At 43.6% G+C, this 25,517-nt stretch overlaps 1 protein-coding gene across 2 annotated transcripts in view; it reads right to left on the reverse strand.

Annotated features, from left to right (window-relative positions):
* Window positions 1-25,517, reverse strand: part of LOC124796389 (protein GDAP2 homolog) — a 969,166-nt gene that overhangs the window by 395,843 nt on the left and 547,806 nt on the right. For both annotated transcript variants that reach the window (XM_047260559.1, XM_047260558.1), the window contains one exon: window positions 3,803-3,840. The gene's annotated coding sequence lies outside the window, so the exon portion shown is untranslated. The remainder of the gene's footprint in view (window positions 1-3,802; window positions 3,841-25,517) is intronic.

Here is a 25,517-nt window from a genome sequence, read left to right on the forward strand (position 1 = left end):
TGAAAGCCCGATTAAAAAAAAATTCTTTACATACTTTACATAATAAAAGAGAGACTTTAAAGATAAGCTTTTACACAGTACAACAGAAAAACATCTTAAGAAAACTTGAAGTATCTTGTTGGCTGAAGGCCCAATCAATTACTCACGAATAATTGTAGACAACCTTAAGATATACATCTACAGAACACGGCTGAAGGCCGTTTCAAGAATTCAAGATAATTAAAGAGAAACCACACAGACAAGGATTTACATATTAAAGCCACAGATTCTGCAACAAACGCGGCTGAAAGCCTAAATACAGAACAAGAATTTTCAATGAAACATGGCTGAAGACATAATCTTAAAGTTGTTATGAAGTTCGGCTGAAGGCCATACACTAAACATAAAACAGACAATATTAATACATGGCTGAAGGCCTGACAAAGTACCTGCAACCAAATAAAATGACAATTTTATTGCCATTACAGACTTTTCCTTTGTTCCTTCAGTGATAGTTTAACTAATAGTACTGTTAGCTTTTATAAATAAACAGCTTCGCACCCATATGCTCATCAAGCCTAAGTTAAGTCCATGTCATTTACTAATATTCTCTATTAAATGTGCTTTTACTTTACATGCAGTACCGAAGTGCTTTACCTCTCCTGCTCCTACTCGCTTCCTTCATTCGGCCTATTTTGCAGATCACAGGAGCAGACCCATGCGCCGCCTTCCAGGCGGGATACAAAAATGTACAGGAACCCAGAGGGAATAATAAGAGTGGAAGATCAAAAACGAAGCGCTCAGATTGAAGAGTGTGTGACGGGAATGTAGTCTTTCACCGTTAGTGATCAGTCTACACATCGAAGAAGCAATGATGGAAATAAAAGAAAGGTTCAGGAGTAAAATTAAAATTCAAGGTGAAACAATACCAATGATATGATTTGCTGATGCTATCATGCTATCATGAATGAAAGTGAGAAGAATTACAGGATCTGCTGCGTGGAATAAACGGTGTAATGAGTACAGAATATGGAAAAAGAATAAATCGAAGAAAGATGAAAGTAATGAGAAGTAACAGAAATAAGAACAGCGAGAAACTTAACATGAGGATTGATGGTCAGAAGTACACGAAGTTAAGGAATAACCAATGACAGATGGAGCAAGGAGGACATCAAACACAGACAAGCACTGGCAAAAAGGGCATTCCTGGGCAAGAAAAGCCTATTAGTATGAAACATCTGAGGAAGAAATTTTTGAGGATGTAAGTTTGGAGCACAGCATTGTATGGTAGTTAAACATGGACTGAGGGAAAACCGGAACAGAAGAGAGTTGAAGCATTTGAGATGTAGTGCTGCAGATGAATGTTGAAAAGTTAGGTGGACTGATAATGTAAGGGATGAGGAGGTTCTGCACAGGATCGGAGAGGAAAGGATTAAATCGGAAACACTAACAAGAAGAAGGGACATAAGACATTACGGAATATCTTTGATGGTACTACAGGGAGCTGTAGAGGGTAAAAACTGTAGAGGAAGACAGAGGCTGGAATACAGCCAGCAAGTAATTGAGATTGTAGGTTCGAAGTGCTACTCTGAGAGAAGAGGTTGGCACAGAAGATGAATTTGTGGCAGGCCGCATCAAACCAATCAGAAGAGTGACGACTCAAGAAAGGAAAATCTAACGCTGTGTTTTATGAATGACATCTTCACAAACACTATATAGGTGCACCAGTATTTTATAAGTAATATGACTGTTGTGTCGTCTTTTGCGACTGAAGAGTCTTATTTGAACCAGATGCGTTTCGATTTATTTAAAAGCATCCTACACACAGATGTATGATTTTTAACGCTGCGCTGTACTAGCCGCACACGGAAATAATTAAAGCCAAAAAATGTTAGTACCAAAAAGTAGTAATTTTAAACATGCGAACTGTTTGTGATCTCGTTCAACCAATTTATGAAAAAACTATGATTGTTACAAACGCCACTGTGGTGTGCGTACTGTAAGACCTTCCGTACACACACCATCAGATTATTTGACTTGTCGCTCTAACGAAGTAGGCGAGTGTCAGTAATATGTCTCGTGGTCTTATTGTGGCGTGTTTATCTTCTGCCGTTAGGTCAGACGATAGAAATGCCACTTGCACGCTTAGAGTAGCAGATTGACAGTGAACAACTTTAAACAGAACTTGATTAATTTTCACACACATTTATTAAAATAATAACAAGCATAAACATTACGTAACTTGATTCTGGATGCTATTTACAATTGACAATCTTAAGTTCCTTTGGTCTTGGTACGTTAATCTTATTCTCACATATCTCTGATACTCGACAAAGTGTCTATACATTTATCTTCATGGCTATGTACTTGAATATGATAATCTTATTAGGTGCAGACTGAAACTTGACTATAGACAGGTACAGACTGGTGCGGACTGATGCAGACTGACTAATTGGAGGTCTGTGCACTCGCTATAATACCTCGCGCATTCAGGTATCACTGCGCGAGTGTGATCCGCGAGGAGAAAAGGTTCTACGTTAGCAGCAATCTCATTGTCTGCGTTACATATTAATACGCGGATCGGAGGAAGCAGAATTTGGTCCGTCTCTAAGGCAGCGCCATCTCGTAGTGCGGAGATGGACGAGCGCTGCGCCTGCGCTGTTGTGCTTAGTGGGGCGCGCTCTAGTGGGAAAGTGGTGTATGCGCTGACTATGAGGAACTGTGTACACAACAGCCACCGATGATGCTTTTAAATAAAGCGAAATGCGTTTGGTCCAAATACGACTTTATACTACTGCAAAAGATGGCATAACTGCCGTATTACTTGTGAAATTGTGATTGCTGAAGAGAGACCTCAAAAAGCAAAAGACAACATGAGCACGTTATTTGTGGATACCCAGACATGTTTCAGATAAATCCATTATCAATAGTCAGAGGCGAAAACGTGCATATTGACTGACTGCTGGTACGACGCCCCTCGCGGTGACAGTGGCACGCAAAGTGCCCTCCGCCACACACCGTTGGGTGGCTTGCGGAGTATAAATGTAGATGTAGATATTGTTTGAGCTGCTATCGCGTTCCGACTATCGATAGCCAACCACATTCGAACTGAAACAATAACTGAATAAGTACATGGGCGCCAATACATTGGGTGGGGGGGAGGGGGGTGGGGTGGAGGGGGCCTGGCGCCGCACCGTCCCTCCTCCCCGCCGCATCTCTCAGTCTCAGGGAAACGATAAAATACAATGTAGTCTCGTGTTTTTTTGTTTTTTTTTAAGAAAATGGTTTAGAGGTGGTCATTATGCAGGTTTTTAACAAGGTCGGAACTGGAACTCCTTTATGGCTACTTACAAGTCACCATTCGTGTTCCAAACTATTAAAAATACGGCACACCCAGGTCTAGCTATTCTCCCCACCCCCTCCCCCCACCACCACACCCCCCGTTACAAACCATCGTATGGGCACCCTTGAATAATATGTACAAAAATAAATAACATCACCCATAAATATTAATGCTGGTAATGGATTTATCCCGAAAAACTTCCCTGTGTTGATGAAGCTGGTTATCGTTGAAGATATATTCGTAGCCTGTAAGGGAATCTACTTTTTGTGTTATAGAGATCGGAGTGCAAAAACAGAGCTTCTGCTGCAGTTGTCACGGACTCTGCACTGGCTAACAAAGCCGTTTGGTACCACATTGACGATCCCAGATTTCTGCTACACGAAAGACTGCGTGGCCACAGAACTAGGAAAGGTCAGCCTCATTGCTATATTTATGCTAGAGGTGTTGGTTTCATAGTACGAAATAAATAATTTTCCTTACCTTTCCCCCGTCACGGGAAACCGGCTGTCCTTGGAACTCTGAAATAGAGAGACTATGTCAGTATTCACGAAACTATGGCTTTCAAATGGCTCTGAGCACTATGGGACTTAACATCGGAGGTCATCAGTCCCCTAGAACGTAGAACTACTTAAACCTAACTAACCGAAGGACATCACACACATCCATGCCCGAGGCACACGAAACTATATTCACGCGTTCTTTTCCTTAAGTACCTACTTTCCGCGCAATCTATATGACTTAAGAGAGTTCACTCCCATGGTAAAGAGAATGCCGGTAAGTGCTTTGCTTAGTCACCCCCTAGTCAAAGAAGAAACATAGTACTGTATTAGTGAGTTTAGAAGTGAATGAAGACCGTAGCTAATACACGAAACTTCACTTCATGTCAACATATTTTCTGCAGTGCTTCGAAGATCAGTAGATGAACGCTTTACATACATATCTCAAGCAAATCTTTGTCAATGGCTAAAGCAATAGTCTTCAAAGACTTCGCTTCAGTTTCTCACGAGGGACCTAACGGTACTGTGTAGTAGAGTAGTTGACAAGATATCGATGAATCGATACTTTTCCTAAAAGGTATCGATATACACCTGTGACATTACATCCACCCATATTTCCATATCAAAACAGCAATATTGAGGGGGAATATTTTTATTTTATCTTATATTTTTTCGCAATTTTCTATAAATTTTTGATGTTGTTCTTTTGAAGTTGTAGCAGAACATGATTTTACTTTCACTGTGTGAAGGAGCCTTACTATTTTTCAAGTTTTCATAACGTTCAGTGTTTTTTGGTTGAATGTGTGAAGCAAACATAGATGGCACAAAGAAGCAGTCCTATTTCACTGGGGGGTGTCGGTGTGATTGGAATAACAAGATATCCGATGTGAAGAAATAGCACACCAATTGCTTTAAAGAAAACAATTTTAATACAGCTAGTGTGCTATTTCTTCACGTCGGCATTCTTCAAAAACAGTTTCTAAAACCGATGAACAAAAATCTAAATGGCAAGATCGTTCGACACGTGTGCGGGAAACTGCAACGTTTAACTTCAGCACGAAATTTTGTCACTGCAACTGCTAGGTCGCTGGCGTAGACAGAAGTGAAAAAACAGGGACACAAAGCGGTCCAGAAAAATCCGGTATGTGACGCAACCGAACGACATAGCCATCGGACAAGTTTCATTGAGCCACTCGCCTGCAGTTACCATTGTTAGCAAAGTGGTGGTGGTGGTGGTTAGCGTTTAACGTCCCGTCGACAACGAGGTCATTTGAGACGGAGCGCAAGCTCGGGTTAGGGAAGGATTGGGAAGGAAATCGGCCGTGCCCTTTCAAAGGAACCATCTCGGCATTCGCCTGAAACGATTTAGGGAAATCACGGAAAACCTAAATCAGGATGGCCGGAGACGGGATTGAACTGTCGTCCTCCCGAATGCGAGTCCAGTGTGCTAACCACTGCGCCACCTCGCTCGGTCTAGCAAAGTGGTTATCGCCAAGCGTAAACGTGTATCTTTTTCCTTTCATTTCTTGCTCTGAGGGGGATAAGCAGACTGCTAGCGTGTTGATTTACAGAACATCTAGTAATAAATCAATACTTAAATATACGGCTCCAAAAGAGACAATATATTTACAACATGCAGCCGATATTTCTGTAGGCCGTTACCTCATTTTTCTCCGTCGACAGAGCGATACTTTTTCGAAATGTGTTGAGCCGATAACGATATCGTTTAGATATCGATATATCGGATCCCCGATATTTTTAAAAATATCAACAGTCCTACTGTGTAGATGACATCAGAAAAGTATCATGTGCAACACAGTTGTGTGTAGCTGGAGAGCTTAATGCAGAGAGAAGTTTCTTGAAGGCCTTTGTGGAAAGAGGATGTCAAATGAAGGATGGCGAATGAGACCTACATAGTGCCGGTTGATGACGGACCTTTAATAAGTTGGTGGCAGCTGTAAATGCAGAATCAATAAATTACTAGAAATGTGCAGATACCTGGGAATACATATGTCGAAATGCTTTTAAATTCAAATAATGTAAACATCATTGCTCCATAACGATATGACTGACAGTCTAAATCAATATTTCTCCACAAAAAAGTAATTACATTGGTTTTGACCAACGCAGAAAGTATTACGAGTAACAGAGGTGCAAGTGACTACTGACTAACGATCTGGCAACAGTGCAATAACAGCCACCCGCCCCAATACGCCTGAGCAGAACTATAATTCAAAGATATGTACATAGGTATTAGGTATGGTTTTAGTCATTTGGTGTTTCGTCGATACTGAGAAGAAGATAATCGAGAAAAATTGGGATTTAATCTCATTTCGATTATGAGGTCATTAGAGACTGAGAAACCCGTAAGGCCGGACGTCACGGAATCGCATCACACCATTGCGGCAGTAATCAGTGGAAGGGTAACTGTTTTCGAAGTCAGTGCCGGTAGGTACAGATTCTACACGAAGCTACCAACGCTTCAGAAAGTGCTGTCAGCTCCTGACGTTTCGAGTACTTATAGAGCGACATAATTTTTAATTTTTCTCTTCCGTGAATAAATTTATTCAGGCGTTAAAGGGTTGATCTCGGACAGGGAAGGTATGAGGAAAGAAATCGACCATGAGATTCCCAGAAGATTCCCTTAAGCGATTTATGGAAACTATGGAAAATGTAAATCTGAAAGACCGCCGCCGTCCTGAATATGAGTCCAGTGCCTCATGACTGAGCCACCTCGCATGGTATCGACAGTAAAGTTATTAGGTACAGAGAAATAGCTCAGTCTGTATAAGATAATGGGAATCACAGGCCATGGCCTATCTATTTTAGTCTGAAGTGATTTAGGGTGAACGGAGCATATTCAAAATTGGCATGATAAATGAAGATTTCAAAACCATTCCTCCCCCCACCCCACACCCCCCCCCACCCATCATCCACTGACGGAGACGGGAGGAGAAAAAAAAAAGTAGCCGTAACATTTCGCTATGCGCTTGAAGCAAAGTAATGGATCCACTGAAAACCTAATCATTATAACAGGTCAAGTATTTGGATCACAGTTGTTCTGATTACGAGTCCAGTGTGCGAACCATTGTACTATCTCACTTGATATTCTAACATTGTGGCCGATAAAAGCGCACTCGGCAGGGTACATTGGGAAATGCGTTAGGGCGGGGTTAACTGGCAGGGTAGTGCCGAGCGCTGCAGGGAAAGTGCCGTTCTAATCTCAAGCCTACGCTCGCATTTTTGTAAACATTAAGCGGAGCCCCTCCACACCCACACTTGCATGGGGATCATTAAAAAAGATCCATCATCTCTGCTTTGATTAATGTCTGTAAAAAATTCCGTTAAAAATGCAACAAACGCAGAGATTTCTTTTCATGTGGCTTGTTAACCATTTGTAACTTGCAGATAAGTGTCATGACTGGTGAATTTCGAGTAATATCTATAGATTTCTCTTGCTGCCATGATAAGATTTGCTTCTTTTGCCTTGCCATGTTAAAATTTGCTTCTTTGCCAAAACACAGCAGAGTTTACACAGGTCACCTCACTAACATATGTGCAGAGGCAATTGCGAGAGAATTCTGAAACAGTAGTTTATTAATTATATTAAGTGAGGAACTGAAGAAATGTAAGGTCACTAGTTTATGAAGAAATATATCCTCGGTACAAAAATAAAGTGTAATGTCTTTTGTTATGTTGTTCCAAAACCTACAGCATTTCTATTTTCAACAATTATCGATGGCCCTTAAAAATTAAATTCTTTCATCGAAAAAGTCTCTAGTCAGTGGAAAAACACAGTAGATAATGAAGTTGTGCGTAATAACCATACGGCAAAATACTCTCCTCTCTGAGTGCTATCATTTGCCACAATCTCATTTCGCTATCTCAAACCGTTTATGAAATATGAGGGACTTTGTGGATATTTCACTGCTGGCGCTCGCGATCGCAAATGGGTGTGGTACATCGAATCAATTTTATGGACACTGGTCACAGATAGAGACCTATACACAAGTTTACAGAAAAATTCAACATATTAGCTAAAATTCTTACGTAGCACCATATCATGTATTGTAATATGCATCAAACGCAACATCATAGCGACCCTTATTTTAAATTGCAACTTTTTCGAATATCTTGCTTCCATACAAATATGACAATAACTATGACCATTATTGAAATGATGGGCACATCTTCATGAAGCTGATATACAAAGCTACAAGTAAAGCAAAAATGATTTTTTTACCCAAAAGTTTCTATCAAATTGTTTGAGAAAGACTACAGGTCATGCGCCTCGATTCTGTAATCGTCGACAGGCCGAAAGGGGGCAAACACTGTTGGCCTCCCCTTCCGAACCAACGGAAGAACTCGCCCAGTGCTTTGGACGGAAAGTGGTCATTGTGCATCGACCACCCCACTCTACTCGTGGCAAGCTACGGGAGATAACTCTCACTGACGCAATGTTTAATATTCATCTGGACGTTATATTTTCTAATGTTAAACATGGTGCTATTTCATTTATCATTCAACGAAATTTACTTACGTAATTTTTCGTAAACGTTAAGTCTCCACTTAAATCTACATTCAAACGTAAAGTATTGAAAAGTTTCACTGTAGATCTTTCATCAATAGCTTACCATTCACGTAATCTGTAACGCGAAGGCAGATAGACATTTGAGTCCTGCTCCGAACTTGCCTCCCCCGCCCTCTGCCATTCTTCCATCAACGGTCTGTTGCAGTTCCTTTGGAAGTAAATCTAACGCTAATGACCTACACCCTCTGCATAATTCTTGCACTAGAGGCGCCTCTGGCATCCCCTCTGAATTCGGTGGGCCACGCCGCCGCATGTGCCACTTGGGCTTTAAACCATCCCTGAATGAGTTAGACATTATATTCAAGAGACTAGTGGCGTTTTTAATCGGAGTAGTGTTTTTTGAGTTAATCGTGGTTGTCTGAGATTCTGATCATATCACTGTAGATTATCTATTATCAATTTCGGTCGAAGGTAAAAATTGATCTTGTTTAAAGCAGTCTCGATGACGAATCTGTGCCAAGTCTGAAGTCCTACAAGCCGATGACACCAGGAGTGGGAATTTTTAAAGGGTCTCGTGTAAGTCGTCAAAACTAAATTTTGACATTTTGAAAAATTCCTGTGGGCACTGTTTTGTAGATAGGAAGGTGCTCTTTTTGCATTGAAAAGGAAGTAGCCAACCCCCCTTCGAGGAAAAATTTAGGTAGTTGATAGGTGTGCGAACTTGATAGCGGCGAGTGATTGAATGCTTCGTCAAGCGAACGCTTGACAATGACGCCTTTGCCAGTGTACAAATCAATAAGCGTTTTGTAAGCGGCCCGCTCCTCCTGTATATGTAACGCGAGGGAATTTGAGCTCGGCCTCCTGCGTTTCCTCTCTAAAATCTTCGAGAGGATATACGTCAAACTTCTGCACCGTCACGCCAGTGACAGCCTGCTTCTTGACGAACAGTTTGGCTTCCGCCGCGATCACTCGACTCAGCACCAGCTTCTGCGACTGGTGCGGCAGAGGCGATGGCAGATCTGGAACGTCACGAGTAGCTTAGAGCGGTACTCCTTGACGTCTTAAAAGTCTTCGACAGTGTGTGGCACGTCCGCCCCCAGTAGCTGAATGGTCAGCGTGACGGATTGTCAATCCTCTGTGCCCGGGTTCGATTCCCGGCTGGGTCGGAGAATCTTCTCCGCGCAGCGAATGGGTGTTGTGCTGTCATCATCATCATCCTCATCGACTGCAGGTCGACGAAGTGGCGTCAAATTGAAAGACTGGCACCCGCGCGAACGGTCTGCCCGACGGGGAGTCCTAGCCATACGATTAAATAAATAAAGTGTACGGCACGATAGTCTCCCGTACAAGCTGCTGTTATTGGGGGTACCCTTGTCGCACGCTCGACTGCGTACCTGAGTGAGCGCACATTCCATGTGGGAACTGATGGCGAGGTATCAATAGGGCGCGACATTCGAGCGGGAATACCACAGGGGTCCGTGCTCGGCCCCCTACTGTATTCCTTGTGCACTGGCGACGCGCCGAGAGCTCAATTTGAGCTCTGCGCCGACGATACTACGCCCTGCAAGCGCACTATGTGGGCGCAGATCGGAGCATGAGCCACCAAATGGCGGCTCAAGTTCAATGCAGCAAAAAGCCAAGCGATGGTATTTAGGCGCAGGCGGGCTCCAAATGCGCTGCTGCAAGTGCGGGTCATGAGAGGCCCCTTTTCGTGGTTTCTCACTGGTAAATACCTCGGCGTCACCTTGGACTGAAGCCTCATCTGGGGACCACGTATCCGGTAGGTGAGGGGCTAAGCGTTCGGAAGGATGCGCTTGTTGCACCCACTATTCAGTCCCACGACAACTCTGCTCACACACTGCGGCATCACGCTGTACCTGGCACTCATCAGGCCAGAGCTGGAGTACGAGGCCGTGATGGGGGGAAAGGCGGCAAAAACGCCCGAAGACACTGCAAACGGTGTAAAACAAAGCCCTCCGGCTGGCGCTGCATCTGCCCCGAGATTTCAGCATGAGGCAGCTACAGCTACGCGATGTCTCGGGAATCCCAACGCTGAAGCGACGCATCCGCGAGCTCGCCACGAGATTCCATGCGTCGGTGCAGGCGCCGGCATACCCGCTGGTCAGTGAACTGGGCAACCAAGTTCACGCCCGGCAACGAGATGGCCGGACCTGCTGCTAGAGTGTCAAACCCGGCAGAAAAAGAAGAATAAAGTTATAGAAGTGACGACAGAGAAGACAAAACTAATACGCGAGGTCAACTCTTTCTGTGCGAATCCCCGAAGCAGGAGCAGCAGGCTCTGCTTAACATGCTTCAACTGTGCCTAGAATGCACGCGAGTCACGTCTGTCTGAGTGAGCTCGAGTGTCTTGTCAGTAATGCTGCACAGGCAGGGCGTGCGACTGTCTCGAACGCTACTCAGCGCTCTTACATTCATGACCGAAGCTGCGGCCTCGCACGTACAGAGCGTCTCGAAAGAGAGTTTATATTTGAAGTGCTCTTTGCGTAAGCGCAACAAATCTGGGGGGGGGGGGGGGATACGTTCATCGCTTGGTTGGCCTATAGGAATTTAGCTAAAATGGAACGCTTCGCGGGAGCAGACTGCGCGCTGTGTGTGTGAGGATTTTACAAAGACGGTGATTCGATGACTGGTCATGCAGTGATTGTGGATTGGGTAATGAAGCTCCAAGCGATTCTCCGAGAGCCACAGCACCCACGTCCAATGCGTCTATACTGCGAGTTCGTCAAATTGTCCCTGGCAAATTCATCACCAGGAAGGGTGACATAAATTGGCCCCCGCGCAGTCGAGTCCCATGAATTTATTCTTATGAGGATATGTCAAATCTAAAGTGTATGAAAGAAAATATCCTTAACGAAGTGATAACCATCCCGTTCTCTACATGCCAAACAATCATGCAAAATTTTGTTCACCTTTTAAATGAGTGCCATAGGCGTGCTGGATTGGATTTAAATGACATTAGTTTTAAGAAGTGAATTCGTAAAATGTGTATTTCAGCAAAAAAGATTTTGTCGACAGACTACAATCTCTTATTTTGACACTTTACATACAACGTTCTTTTGAGACACTCTTTAGTGTATGTTTAGTATCACTAGACAGCCCTCGCGCTCTTGTGTGCTCCCCGCCAATAGAACAGCGTTTGCGAGGAAGCGTCTCCGAAATTATCACAGAATTTCTCGGAGCGTGCTTCCTTTCGCGATTCGATAAATCGAGACATCAGCTACAGCCTTCACGTACCGTTCGGTAGTCACCGTGCCATCAAGGAATATCGAACTGATTATTCCGTGACTGGACATTGCACATCACACAGTGACCAACGGAGAGTGAAGAGACTTCTCGATCGTGAAATGCAGATTCTCAGTCCCCCAAATGCTCCAGTTTTGCTTATTGAGGAACCCACCCAAATGAAAGCGGGCTTTGTCGCTAAACAAACCATACAGCGCACACTATTTCCCAACCCGCCCTGCGGCCAACTGCGCAGTTTCAACGCTCTAACGCAAACCGTTCAGAAGTTCTGACGATTTTATTTCATTTAGTTCAACAGCTGTCTCCCTGTATATGGTGAATGTCCCCTCTGTCAAATAGTAAAGTCAATGCTACTCTCTCCTCCCGTTTATGCTTCTTCCATTTTCCGTTTCTCTATGAATCACGCCACGTTCTCTTCCCTTATCTTCTTTATATTCTTTAACTGTGTACTATCACACTGCTCTCTTCCTCTCTCCCCCAACTCTTTCTCCATTCCTATTGCTGCTATCACTCATAACTGAAAAGCTATCTTACCGTAATATGAACAATGCGCGTATGTGTGTTTCTTTAATTTGTAGTGTTATAACTTTGTTTTCTAAATATAGAATAACTTGCTTACTGCAAAATACGCAATGTAAAATGTTTAATATAAGTGAGTTCTTGATACCTCTGATCTTGCCAGGTTAAATCCATGTAATATTATAAACGCGAAAGTAACTCTGTTAACGCTTTCAAGACAAAACCGCTGAACCGATTTTGATAAAATTTGGTATGGAGATAGTACTGAAAGCTGGCGAAGAACACAAGCTAGTGTAGTACAACATATTTAGTTATATGAAGAATATAACGCGAAGGTCAAATATGGAATAGTAATTACTGTTAGAAAAAGCTGTTTACTCTTTGACTTTTGAATTTTATCATATCTGTGAGAAAGATTTTATTTTTTGATATGTCCTACATAATACGATTCAACTTACTGAATACAGTGCTTGTACAATCCTCTACGTGTTTAATCCATGTCAATCCATACTCCCATACTAATCCTATAAATGCGAAAGTGGTTCTGTCTGTTACGTTTTCACCACTAAAACGCTGCACCAATATCCATGAAATTTGGCGTGAAAGAGCTTGAACCCTGATGAAGAAGATAGGCTACTTTACAAAGTCTGTTGCACACGACATTTATTGATTTGAAAACTATTACGCAAATTAAGGAAAAATATTTACTCTTTGGAAATCCTATTTACTCCTTCACTTTTGAATCTCATATTTCTGAAAATGATTTTATTGATTGATATGTTCTACGTAATATCATTAAACGTAATCAATACAATGCTTATTCAGTTCTTCCTCATTCTGTTAGGTTTCTACGACTCTACCGGTGAACCGATATGATATGGAAAGAGCTTGAACCTTGATGAAGACCATAGTCTATTTTAGAAAGGTGTATCTTTTGAGTATTATTAGCATTTTAAATATTGTATACGTGAGTGCATGCACACGACGCTGGTGCGATGGTCGGCGAATCGCAGTGTCCATAGATTATTCTGCGACAGTGCAAGTCCGATGTTGTGCGTGTGGTTTATGATATTGAGCTCCTTCATCACCTGGCATAGCTGGAGAATTTAGTTGGAGACTCAACAATAAAATCGGGCGGAAAGACCGAGAACCATATTCAAAACTGTTACTATAAGCATCGCAATTCTGATTTATGGCCTTGGTACTAAGAAAATTCGAGCTGCGAATGCTACTCGAGTCCAGCAAACCTCAGAGCAATCTCATGTCCGGCGGAACTTGGTTACAAAACTCAGGCGGCCTTAAGAGCTACAGAGACATTACAGCAGCCACAAGCCCGTCGCATTTTAAACGCTGAGCGTCACGTGTGTCTTACTGCTTCCAAGAGGCTTGAAGAATCACACGACGACGTCATTTAAGGGCTGTATGACGCACAGAACTTTTACATGTGGGACGTGGGAGGCGTTTAGTGAGGCTGAATTTGATTATGACCTGTTTACCGACTATGTTAATCATAAATTAATCATCATATGGGATGGATTAAAAATATAGGCGCCATAAAGCATTAAAATGGAAAGAAGAAACGGTTGATAGGTGTAATGATAATTAACTCAAGACCTTAAGCTGCCGACAGACGTTGACATACATCAACGGGGACAGTTGAAAATGTGTGACCCGATTGGGACTCGAACCCTGGAACGCCTGCTTACATGGCAGACGCTCTATCCATTTTTTTTTTTTTTTTTTTGCATTTTGTTCGTTGTTGATCGTTGTGTTTGGCCGTTGGGGACGTCACATGACATCCGTTCAAGTTTGTTTTGTTGATCCTTCCACTCAGTTCTTTTTTTTTTTCCAGATGCCAACCAGCCCTCTGACCGAACACGCCGAGCTACCGTGCCGGCAAAAGCATGTGTATTATACTATAAATGATGATGGGGTCCCATACTCCGAGGAGCGTAGGGGACGATGCGGATTCATCTGAGCCACCGAGGGCACAGAGGATAGCGCGATCTTACCGAGTCCCGTAAGAGTTCGGGCAATGCGTGTGCATCCACACAGAAGAAGGTCAATGGCCGGTTAGCCTTAACTATATGAAGATGGTATCTGTTCTTTCGGACATGTCCGAAATCTCACATCCAGTACTAAATGAGCCAGAGAAACCCCTAAAAACTCTTCTGTACGAATGTAATAAATCGAAATATTTTTAAAAAATATAATTAGAAATATATTGAATGCTTTCAGATTCGACAACCAGCAAAATAATAGAAACATATTGGTACTGCATGTATTTTTTATGCATACGTCTCTGCACCAGTATATACACAGACGTATCATAGTATTACTTACTTACTTGCCATCACTCGTCAAAACAAAACTTCTGATATGCGACCGAAGCAGCGAGTAACAGTAGGAAATAAATAAATAAAATATAAAGAGCGTATAGAATACGCTTTCGTGCGACACAGTATCAAAGGCGCGGGTGATGTCAAGAAGGATCACACCGAAGAACAAGCGGCGGTCAGGAGCCATCACTTCCTGAACGAGCCGCAGCAGCTGGAGTGTGGTAGAATGGCCACGTCCAAATCCGGACCACATGTCTGAGATGATACTACCGGGTTCAATATGCTGTAGTAGTCGTTGTAGGTAAAGTCATTCAAAGATTTACGGCAGCGCTGAAAGTAAGCCAATGAGCCTGTAGCTTTGTGGAATCGCTCATCTTTCCCAAGCTTAGAGATGGCACTGATATCAGGGTGTTTTCAATCTGCCGGTTTATTCGCCAGATTCCAGGATGGTGTCGAATACACTCGCAAGGTAGTCAGCTTCTGCGGGCGGTGCCTGCTTCAGCATGGAACAGGTAACTGGTTCCCTACTCCTGCTGGTTGAGCTGAAGAAGTTAGAAGCAGACCTTAGATTGGTTGAATGCGGTCTTCATCCCCTCTGGCCTCCAAGAATTGAAGAAGACATTCACGAACTAGAACATGTACAAGGTCTGTGGGATCTGCAACTGCAATGAACTTCTCCTCACAAGGGAACCTCCCCATCGCACCCCCCTCAGATTTAGTTATAAGTTGGCACAGTGGATAGGCCTTGAAAAACTGAACACAGATCAATCGAGAAAAAAAAGGAAGAAGTTGTGTGGAACTATGAAAAAATAAGCAAAATATGCAAACTGAGTAGTCCATGCATAATATAGGCAACATCAACGAGAGTGTGAGCTAAGAAGCGCCGTGGTCCCGTGGTTAGCGTGAGCAGTTGCTGAGCGAGAGGTCCTTGGTTCAAGTCTTCTCTCGAGTGAAAAGTTTAATTTTTTATTTTCAGTTTACGTGACAAACTCTTATGTCTTCATCACTTTTTTGGGAGTGATTATCACATCCACAAGGAAACCTAAATCGGGCAAGGTAGAAGAATCCTTTTACCCAGTGGCCAAGTGTACAAGTTAGGTGGGTCGACAACATATTCCTGTCATGTGACGCACATGCCGTCACCAGTGGCGTATAGAATATATCAGACGTGTTTTCCTGTGAGGAATCGGTTGACCTATGACCTTGCAATCAAATGTTTTCGGTTCCCATTGGAGAGGCACGTCCTTTCGTCTACTAATCGCACGGTTTTGCGGTGCGGTCGCAAAACACAGACACTAAACTTATTACAGTGAACAGAGACGTCAATGAAAGAACGGACAGATCATAATTAAGCGAAAATAAAAAACGTAAATTTTTCACTCGAGGGAAGACCTGAACCAAGGGCCTCTCGCTCCGCAGCTGTTCACGCTAACTAACCACTGGACCACGGCGCTCCTCAACTCACAATCTCCTTTATGTTGCTTATCTTACACATGGACTACTCAGTTTGTATATTTTGCTTTTTTTTTCATAGTTTCAAGGCCTATCCACTGTGCCAACTTATAACTAAATCTGAGGGGGGTGCGATGGGGAGGTTCCCTTGTCAGAGACATTTGCGAGATCTTCTACTTTGTCGTCCAGTTGGTTGATAACTCTGTTCCAGACCTATAAAGGGGGCATGCGGGCTGTGTCTCTCAGGAAGCGTTGAGTTGCCTGCCATGCCATTCCAATCCATCAGTGATGCGTATCGTGGCGACCCTATCTGCCTACGCCTGGTTCCTGTGGTCTTCAGTTTCCCTGCGAATGTAATGTAGCATTCTGCTGAACAAGCTTTACGTGACGGGGTTGCAGAGATGTAGACGCAGCTATTCGCGCCGAACTCTGTTCTTCTGTAATTTGGCTACAAAGTGTTGCGTTGCTCAATTAGATGCTGGATGTGCTGGCGTGGCACGTCGTCTTCAGAGGAGAGGCACCTCCGGTAGCGTTCAGCATACTTGGCTTAGAAAGGTCAAGTGCTCGTTCTGTGTCTACATCTCTGGACTGGACACGGCACGAGCTGAGGTCATCTGAAATTTTGGTTCTATAGCTGTCTCTGTCCGTCCTTTTTGTGGTGATGGCACGTTTGGTGTCCATGTGACGTCTGCTACGTGTACAAGATCACAGGAACATGGTCTGAAGCGAACACATTTCGGATGCGCTGATGTGAAAGGGCAGCGACTTGAAGATGCAGAAGTCGAGTACGTCAGGTTGTCATCGCCAAAGATTAATTGTTAGTTGGTGTGGTCCCAGCACCATCGCATGCTCTAGGTCAACAACGAGAAGCACTTCCTGCGGTTGCGGTTGGTGATGGTAGAAATCCAGGTAACATGCTTTGCCTTCAAGCCTTCCCTCCTGTGGTATCTAGGACGTCTACACTTATACTGCATGTGGAGGAGGGTTGCACTAGCGAATGGCTTGCAGGAAGAACGACTGCTGGTAAGCCTCCGTGTGAGCTCAAATGTCTCTAATTTCACCTTCGCGGTGTTTTGATGATGTATTCGTAGGAGGCAGCAATATATTGGCTGATTTTCTCGAAACAACAGTAAAGCACACCTTAATGCAGACTGTCTCTCTTACATAGTCAGCCAGTGGAGTTGGCTGAGCATCTCGGTGACGCTTTCGTGCTTACTAAATAAACCTGCTACGAAACGAGCTGTTCTTCTTTGGCCATTCTCCAGTTCCTCTATGAGTCCTATCTGGTGTAGATTCCAGACTGACGAGTTGAGAAAGTTCTTAAAAAAATTTTACAGTGAGTTTCGCTGTCAGATTTACCAGAGTTGCATAAATTAGACAAGCCAGAGTAATTCGGTGAACTTTAACTTTCATTTGATTTTGATCAGTTACATCTGGTCGGAGTTTCAAATAATTTTGACCAGCTGTATTCAAATGTGGCACTCTGAACACTGCCGTGTGCGTTCCCGCGCGGCATCACTATTGCGTTTCGGACACTTATGAGCGTTGGTGTTTTAAGGTGAGCAATCATTTTATGAAGTAACTAATGTTCATTCTTCAACTTATAGGATGTTACACTCTCGTTAGATTTTATATTGGCTAGTTCCGAGTAAAAAACAGTGTCTTCTACTAAAAAAATGTTTGAAATTTCTGATCGTGAGCTGTGTTTCCCAAAACAACCATACGTCATACTCCGCATTCTGTTCAATAAATTTTAGCGCATGTATGATTTGCCGTTTTTTCTTCTGTCCATGTGGTTTGTAACTTAGGCAGCCTAATTTTCACGCTTATTGAACATAAATTGGAAGAGAATAAACGTTTATAATAAATAACCAATCAGAACTGAACGTCCGTAAACGGGTTCAAGATTGTGTATCGTCCGATAGCTCAACATGGTAATGCGGAGGCACTTTCACGTCTTGCAATTGGCCCTGATACAAACTTCGACCCATCTACTGCATCTTGTTGTCACGTCGATGTTCGGGATTCTGAATTGCTTCAGTCTTTTCCGCTGAACTACAAGAAAAATGCACAGGCCATGGAAGCTGATCCAGATTTGAACATTTTGCTCCACTCCATTCGCACATCTTGGCCTCACTCAGTGAATAGCATAAAAAACTATGTAGTGCGCCGATACTTTGCAAGTCGGCATAGCCTCGCTGTACAGAAAGGTGTAGTTCTTGTTCAAAATGACAGTGGAAAGTCATGTGTGTAGATCCCTAAAGCTTTGTACAAAGAAGTGTTGCAGTTACTTCACGGAGGATACAGTACGGTTAGCGCATCGACACTGTACTTGGCAGTTTATGGACGCCAAATTGAACAAATGACGTCACAATGTCACGCACGTGTGGAAAATCAATCTGCTTCCCCACAAACGTTCCCTGCTTGGCCTAATCGCAATCGCCATAGCGACGTGTGCACATAGACTTTGCGGGACCTTCTTGGTACATTCGGTAGTTGACTATCGTTGACTTGTACAGCAAGTTTCCTTTTGCTGTGCCAATGAACTTGACAACGTCACGTACCACAATTCAGGTGTTCAAAAATGGCTCTGAGCACTATGGGACTTAACATCTTAGGTCATCAGTCCCCTAGAACTTAGAACTAGTTAAACCTAACTAACCTAAGGACATCACACAACACCCAGCCATCACGAGGCAGAGAAAATCCCTGACCCCGCCGGGAATCGAACCCGGGAACCCGGGCGTGGGAAGCGAGAACGCTACCGCACGACCACGAGATGCGGGCAATTCAGGTGTTGTCATCGTTTTTTTGCCTCGAAGGTTTACCTGAAGTAATAGTGTCAGATAACGGCTCGCAGTTAACGTCAAATCAATATGAAACATTCTGTGAACGGAATCGCATACATCATGTAACTAGTACACCGTTCCATCCACAGTCAAACGGCGAAGCGGAACGTGTCGTCAGACAATCAAGCAGTAGATGGCCAAACTTCGCCCCACACACACGAGGGATCAAGCATTGCAACTGTTTCTCGCCACATATCGTTCGCACCCACAAGATGGGCCATCGCCGGCGAAATTGCTTCACGGACGCCGCCATTGGACACTGCTCCAACTGCTCCACCCTCCTCAGCATCCGGCGCCGAAGGACGGCCGCAAGTATCGCTTCGCGCCGCATGATACTGTCTTTTGCAGGGTTTTTAGCGGCAGCAGGCAGCAGGGTCGGATGGCTTGCAGCGCCGCCATCAATATCAACTTCTCTTCTGTCATGTACACGATGATATTTCAGTCTCTTTTGTTCCAGATTCACGGATCCAGAGGACAGCGCGGCCACAGCAGCTGCCAGAGGGTGTCCTCACGACTTTGCGGGACGACGCCATGGAGACGGAGCCTTCGCCTCCTCTCGACCTACCAATGGAGCTGGACCCGCCCACATCGCAGCAGGTGTGGCCTTCCTCATCTGGTTCATGGTAGCAGGAAGTGGACGCGTACCCTTCTGGTCGTTTTCTGTGGGACGTTTCCGCCAGAGCGCAGGCCGGATGGCAGGGTTCGACCGGAAGCTTAACGACCATGCAACCACAGCTTCCGGCCCATTGATGCACCCACTTTCGCGCCTGTCCCGCCGTGGTTGCACTCCCTACACGACGACGGTCCGTCGCTTTGGGGGGGGGGGCCAAGAGGGAGGGAGGGAGGGAGGAATATTCTGGTGTAACCACAAGCGCCGGAATGAAGAGGAAGAACGCAAGACCAGAGAAGGCGGTGAGGCGACGTCAGCCAATAGCTCAGCGCCATGACAGGAGCGACCTCTGCAAGAAGTGAATATAAGCGCCACTCCTGCCAGCCACGGCCGGACATTAGTGGACAGTATTCGCAGAGTATTAGCACGGCCTAGCAGAGAGTGCTACTATAGCAGTTATTAGTGATTCACAAACTGTGTGTCAGACTTGCACGAACATCACATACAGCAAAGGACTCGGATTTATGTTGTATGTCGCCCATCGCTTATGACTCCATTGTTATTTCAAAGTTACGTATTGTCAATCTGCTTTATTGAAATAAAACTGCTAATGTTATCTGCTTGAATTGTTGTATAGTATTCCGAGAACGCAGCATCCTTTAGGCACCCTATACGAGACGAGTGGGCAAAACCCCACATTTGGGGACAAGGACTCAATCGAACAGAGAATTTACGAGACGATCTGTGGATGTCCTGAAGTTTATTAACTGACTGCAGCGACGAGTGCAGAATTATACCAAATACAAGGACACTCAAGGAACGTCTAATTTAACAAGTGCGTGTGTACAGTAAATTGAAACGTGTAACGTTCTGAAGCTGTACTGCATTTCTTGTTAACGCAATACATAAACGAAATGAGTCCAATTATATGGGATCTTAATTGAAACGTTTACTTTTCAAATTCTGTTGTACATACCATATAGGTTGATTACAATTAGCCGGCCGGAGTGGCCAAGCGGTTCTAGGCGCTACAGTCTGTATCCGCGCGACCGCTACGGTCGCAGATTCGAATCCTGCTTCGGGCATGGATGTGTGTGATGTCCTTAGGTTAGTTAGGTTTAAGTAGTTCTAAGTTCTAGGGGACTGATGACCTCAGAAGTTAAGTCCCATAGGGCTCAGAGCCATTTGAACCACTAAAATTACTTAATAGCTGACACTTCACATGTTGGAGGTGTCTTCCCCCAATCAGAGCGCTTAACGTCACGCCCGAACTGTTTGCCGTTGCCAAACTGCCACAACAAATGGTCGATTCACTTCCTTTTTCTTGTGTTTGGATGCAAAATCCTACGTCCGGCTCTATTATTTCTCATTTCATTACACACACACACACACACACACACACACACACACACATTGCGATCGTAACGAAATATGCACTATTCGTAGGCACCAAATACTACTGGATTCTTTCGTACAGTAAGCGATTCGGCATCACGTATTCAATTATCATCATTACAGAGCTGGCCTCCATAGGAGGACTTCGTACGAGATGGCGTAAAACCAAACTTGTTGAAGGCAGCAAATGATCGTTGTAACTGGTTCTATACACAAATAGATATAAAAGTACAATGTAAAGATTGTCTACAGCGCTGTGTTCGTTACAATCTGAGGTACGAAAGGTCGTGGGTTCGAATTTCGTCAGGTGATAATATTTTTATATTTTTAAAAATTTCATGAAAACGACATTTTCAATTAGCTCGTTTCAATGTAATTTTTAATCGTCGTTTTCGTCATCGTATTGAGTTTTTTATTTGCTCTTATATTTCTTCCTATAATCCATTTCTCTTTTGGTATGTGCCTGTGTCGCCTATAACCTGTAAATGACTGCCAACCAGGACTGCTCATCGGTCTGTGTCGCATTACATCAAAAGCAAGTAGTTATGCTTAGCCTTTAGCGCTGAAACTGAATTTTTTTCAGTTCTGAATTTTCTCGTGCAGGTCAGCTTTAATCGTTGTGAGCAGCCAATGTGGCAACACTGTAGCGCCAAGTGACAGACGTCAGCTATCAAATAATTTTAATCGGTCTACAGGAAAATATTTCATAGCCGTTTGCGGAGCCATGTTTACTGTAATGCTTTTGCTTCTTTATCGTGTACACGTCCTGAGTCAGTTTTGCTATTAATTACGACACACTCTACATATAAGTGACAGAGTTGTCAGAACATGCTGAATCACGAAAATGTAGCGTGTTTATTTCTGTTTGCAGTGGAACGGCTATCCTGCTTTGTACGAACTGTAAACTGCGGAAGTAGTGGTGCTTACTGTGTCTGCGTGCGCCGTCTTACCGGCGCTACGAACTTTCGCAGACCTGTCTGGAATTCGCTCGGAAGCCGTTCGTGCACAGGAAGGCAGGAGATTAAGAACGGCCGTCGCCTGTTATCACTGTAAGGTTTCTGAAACCAGATATTAACCCTGCCTCTTCCTCGGTGTCACGCGATCACGCAAGGCGACACTGCCGCCCTGCTCTCCAGAGCTGCACAGATCTTCACGTAACGAGTCCACGTCTCTTTGTGAGGGCGTTCCTGTTACGTCATCACCACTGACTGACCTATTGCCATTCTGGAGGTGGCAGGAGGTTCAGGAAGCCACTGGAGGTAGATGAGCCATTCATGTATAATTTTATTGCAATATACGACATAAATATGTTAATTTTATCCATATTTCGCAGCTTCAAACGTGACAGTATTGAATACACTGGAGGTATGAAATAAACGACTTCAATCACAATCTTTTTTTGTTTTATTAAGTATACGGTGCATTTTGGACCCTGTGGGTCCATCATCAGGTGTAATTTGTCTTAATATATGCCTTATTAGAGGAAGAGGAATTTGTTAACATCGAGTATAGATTTAAGTCGTTTCTGATAAGTATTTGTATGGAGTGTAGTCATGTATGGAAGTGAAACATAGACGATAAATAGTTTGGACAAGAAGAGAATAGAAGCTTTCAAAATGTGGTGCTACAGAAGAATGCTGAAGATTAGATGGGTAGATCACATAACTAATGATGAAGTATTGAATAGAATTGGGGAGAAGAGGAGTTTGTGGCACAACTTGACAAAAAGAAGGGACCGGTTAGTAGGACATGATCTGAGGCATCAAGGCATCACAAATTTAGCATTGGAGGGCAGCGTGGAGGGTAAAAATCGTAGAGGGAGACCAAGAGATGAATACACTAAGCAGATTCAGAAGGATGTAGGTTGCAGTAAGTACTGGGAGATGAAGAAGCTTGCACAGGATAGGGTAGCACGGAGAGCTGCATCAAACCAGTCTCAGGACTGAAGACCACCACCACAACAACAACAACATATGCCTTATTTATTCTCTTGAATGAGGTGAAACGCATATTCCTGTCACAAAAGTTTGATGTCAGGTTATGAATGTCTTAAGTCAAAAACGGAAAATATGTGCGAGATAGTGAAAAGGATGAATAGTATAAACTTACCACATAATCCACGAAAAGCGTTTTTAACGTTTTAACAGCTGCAAACATTCTTTTCTCCATCGTTCTCGTACATGACACCTCATTCAAGAGGCACATTTGCATACACATGTTTGCAAACACTTCACACACGTGTTTGTACATGGTGTGGTCAAAGATGAAATTAGTCGTAGTGCTAAAGTTATAATTAGCAAACAATTGACGTATGCAAGAAATAACTTTAGAATAGGTCTTTAAAATTACTGAAATAACAGTGGCTTGCGAAATCTGTTACTTTATCTAACATAGTTATTTCAGTAAATTTGAAGACCTATTCTAAAGTTATTTTCTGCATTTGTCAATTGTTTAATAATTATATCTTTAGCACTACGAATAAATTCATTTTTGACCACATCATGTACAAAAACATTTGTGAAGTGTTTTCAAGCATGTGTATGCAATTGTGCTCTTGAGTTAAGTGACATGTACGAAAACGATGGAGAAAAGAATGTTTATTGCTGCTAAAACGTTAAAAACGCTTTTCTTGGATTATGTGGTGAGTTTACACTGTTCATCTTTTCCACCATCTCGCACATATTTCCCGCGTTTGACTTGTGAAATTCATAATCTAACATCAAACCTTTTCGGGACAGGAATATGCATTTCACTTGATCCAAAAGAAAAATAAGGCATGTATTAAGACAAATTACACTTGGTGATGGACCCACAGGGTCCGAAATGCATCTTGTACTTAATAAAACACGAAACGTTGTGACTGAAGTGGTTTTTTAATTCATACCTCCAGTGTATAAATACGTTACGTAGCAAGTGGATTTTAGGAAAGGGAGGGTCACACTCTACAACATCTATCTTTGCTTAGACGGAATGCAATGACAGATGCACTTTGTGTAAGATAAATTTCACTGAATACTTCAGTTCTGATGCTGGGTCTCTGCCTTGATAATGAAATACCTACATGTAAGGTGGTCTAGCGGTTCTAGGCGCTCAGTCCGGAATCGCGCGACTCCTACGGTCGCAGGTTCGAATCCTGCCTCGTGCATGGATGTGTGTGATGTCCTTAGGTTAGTTAGGTTTAAGTAGTTCTAAGTTCTAGGGGACTGATGACCACAGATGTTAAGTCCCATAGTGCTCAGAGCCATTTGAACCATTTTTTCAACCTACGTGTAAGGAAATGTACATAAGAAAAGAAACACTGTTTACAACAGAGCCACAAAGTCTGAGAAAAAGTTTATAATCTTAGTTTTTAACATGCTACTACTAATAAAATAAAAAATCGTGAATTTCGTAACATCTGTTCCTATTTTCACTCCAGATAGAATTCTCGGAGACTAAATCCTTGTATTTCGCATTGGACAGATCATAGAACATCTAATATACTTTGACAATAACGCGCCGTGTTCGGTTGTATAATATATATTAATCGTAATTTGTCGTCTGAGATTCAGAGAATATGTTTCAGCAGTAGGTTGATTGGTTTAAAAGAGGGGGGGGGGGGATGGACCAGACTGCTAGGTCATCGGTCCCTCGTTCTTATTAAAATAATTCCACTAGGGTGAGAGTAAAATAATCGAGACTTACCAAACACAGAAGAAAGGAGGAAACCACAAGAATGACAGAAAGACAACAAACACTAAAATGGACAAAATCGACAAGAAAACCACAGAGGGACGCAAGAAACATGCAGAAGAGATCAAAAGATGAGAGCAGATTACCGTGGCTCGCTGACCATGAGAATAAAAAGGAGAAGCCAGACACTCTGCAACACATTAAAACGTCCACCCTAAAAGCACTAGGGTGGAGGACACAGAGGGAAAACGGAAATGGGCTAAAACTTAGATCAAATGATAAAACCCACCCTCACGAATAAAACGTAAAACTAAAGCTGTTGTTGAGGCATTGTCGCCCAAAACCGTAGGTAGGTTGATGGGAAAGTTCAAAGCCCGCCGCAGAGCGCCTAAAAGTGGGCAGTCCAGCAAGAGGTGGATGACCATCATTTGTGAGCCACAGCGACACCGAGGTGAGCCCTCGCAATTGAGGAGGTAACCAACCATGCATTAGCCACGTATGGCCAATGCGGAGCCGGCAGAAGACAATTGATTTCGAGAGGACTGCATGGAAGACTTCCACACATTCGTAGTCTCCTCAATGACACGCAGTTTGTTGTTTGTACTGTTATGTAATTCCGTCTCCCAAAGCCGAGAAACCCTGCGATGTAAGACAGAACGCAGGTCAGTTTCGGAAATACCCATCTCCAGAAGCGGTTTCCGCGTAGCCTGTTTGGCCAGCCGGTCGAGAAGTTCGTTGCCTGGGATTCCGAAGTGTCCTGGGGTCCACACAAACACCACTGAACTACGGGACCGTTCCAGGGCATAGATGGACTCCTGAATGGACGCTACGAAAGGATGGCGAGGGTAGCACTGGTCGATAGCTTGTAGGTTGCTCAAGGAGTCAGTAAACAGGAGAAATGACTCGCCAGGACATGAGCGGATGTGCTCAAGAGCACGAGATATGGCCGCCAGCTCTGCAGTGAAAACACTGCAGCCATCTGACAAGGAGTGTTGTTCAGTATGTCCTCCATGAACATACACACAGCCTAGGTGACCATCAGCCATCGAGCCGTCGGTGTAAACCAC

This window comes from Schistocerca piceifrons, chromosome 4, assembly GCF_021461385.2.
Source record: "Schistocerca piceifrons isolate TAMUIC-IGC-003096 chromosome 4, iqSchPice1.1, whole genome shotgun sequence".
In the NCBI taxonomy this organism is placed as follows: domain Eukaryota; kingdom Metazoa; phylum Arthropoda; class Insecta; order Orthoptera; family Acrididae; genus Schistocerca; species Schistocerca piceifrons.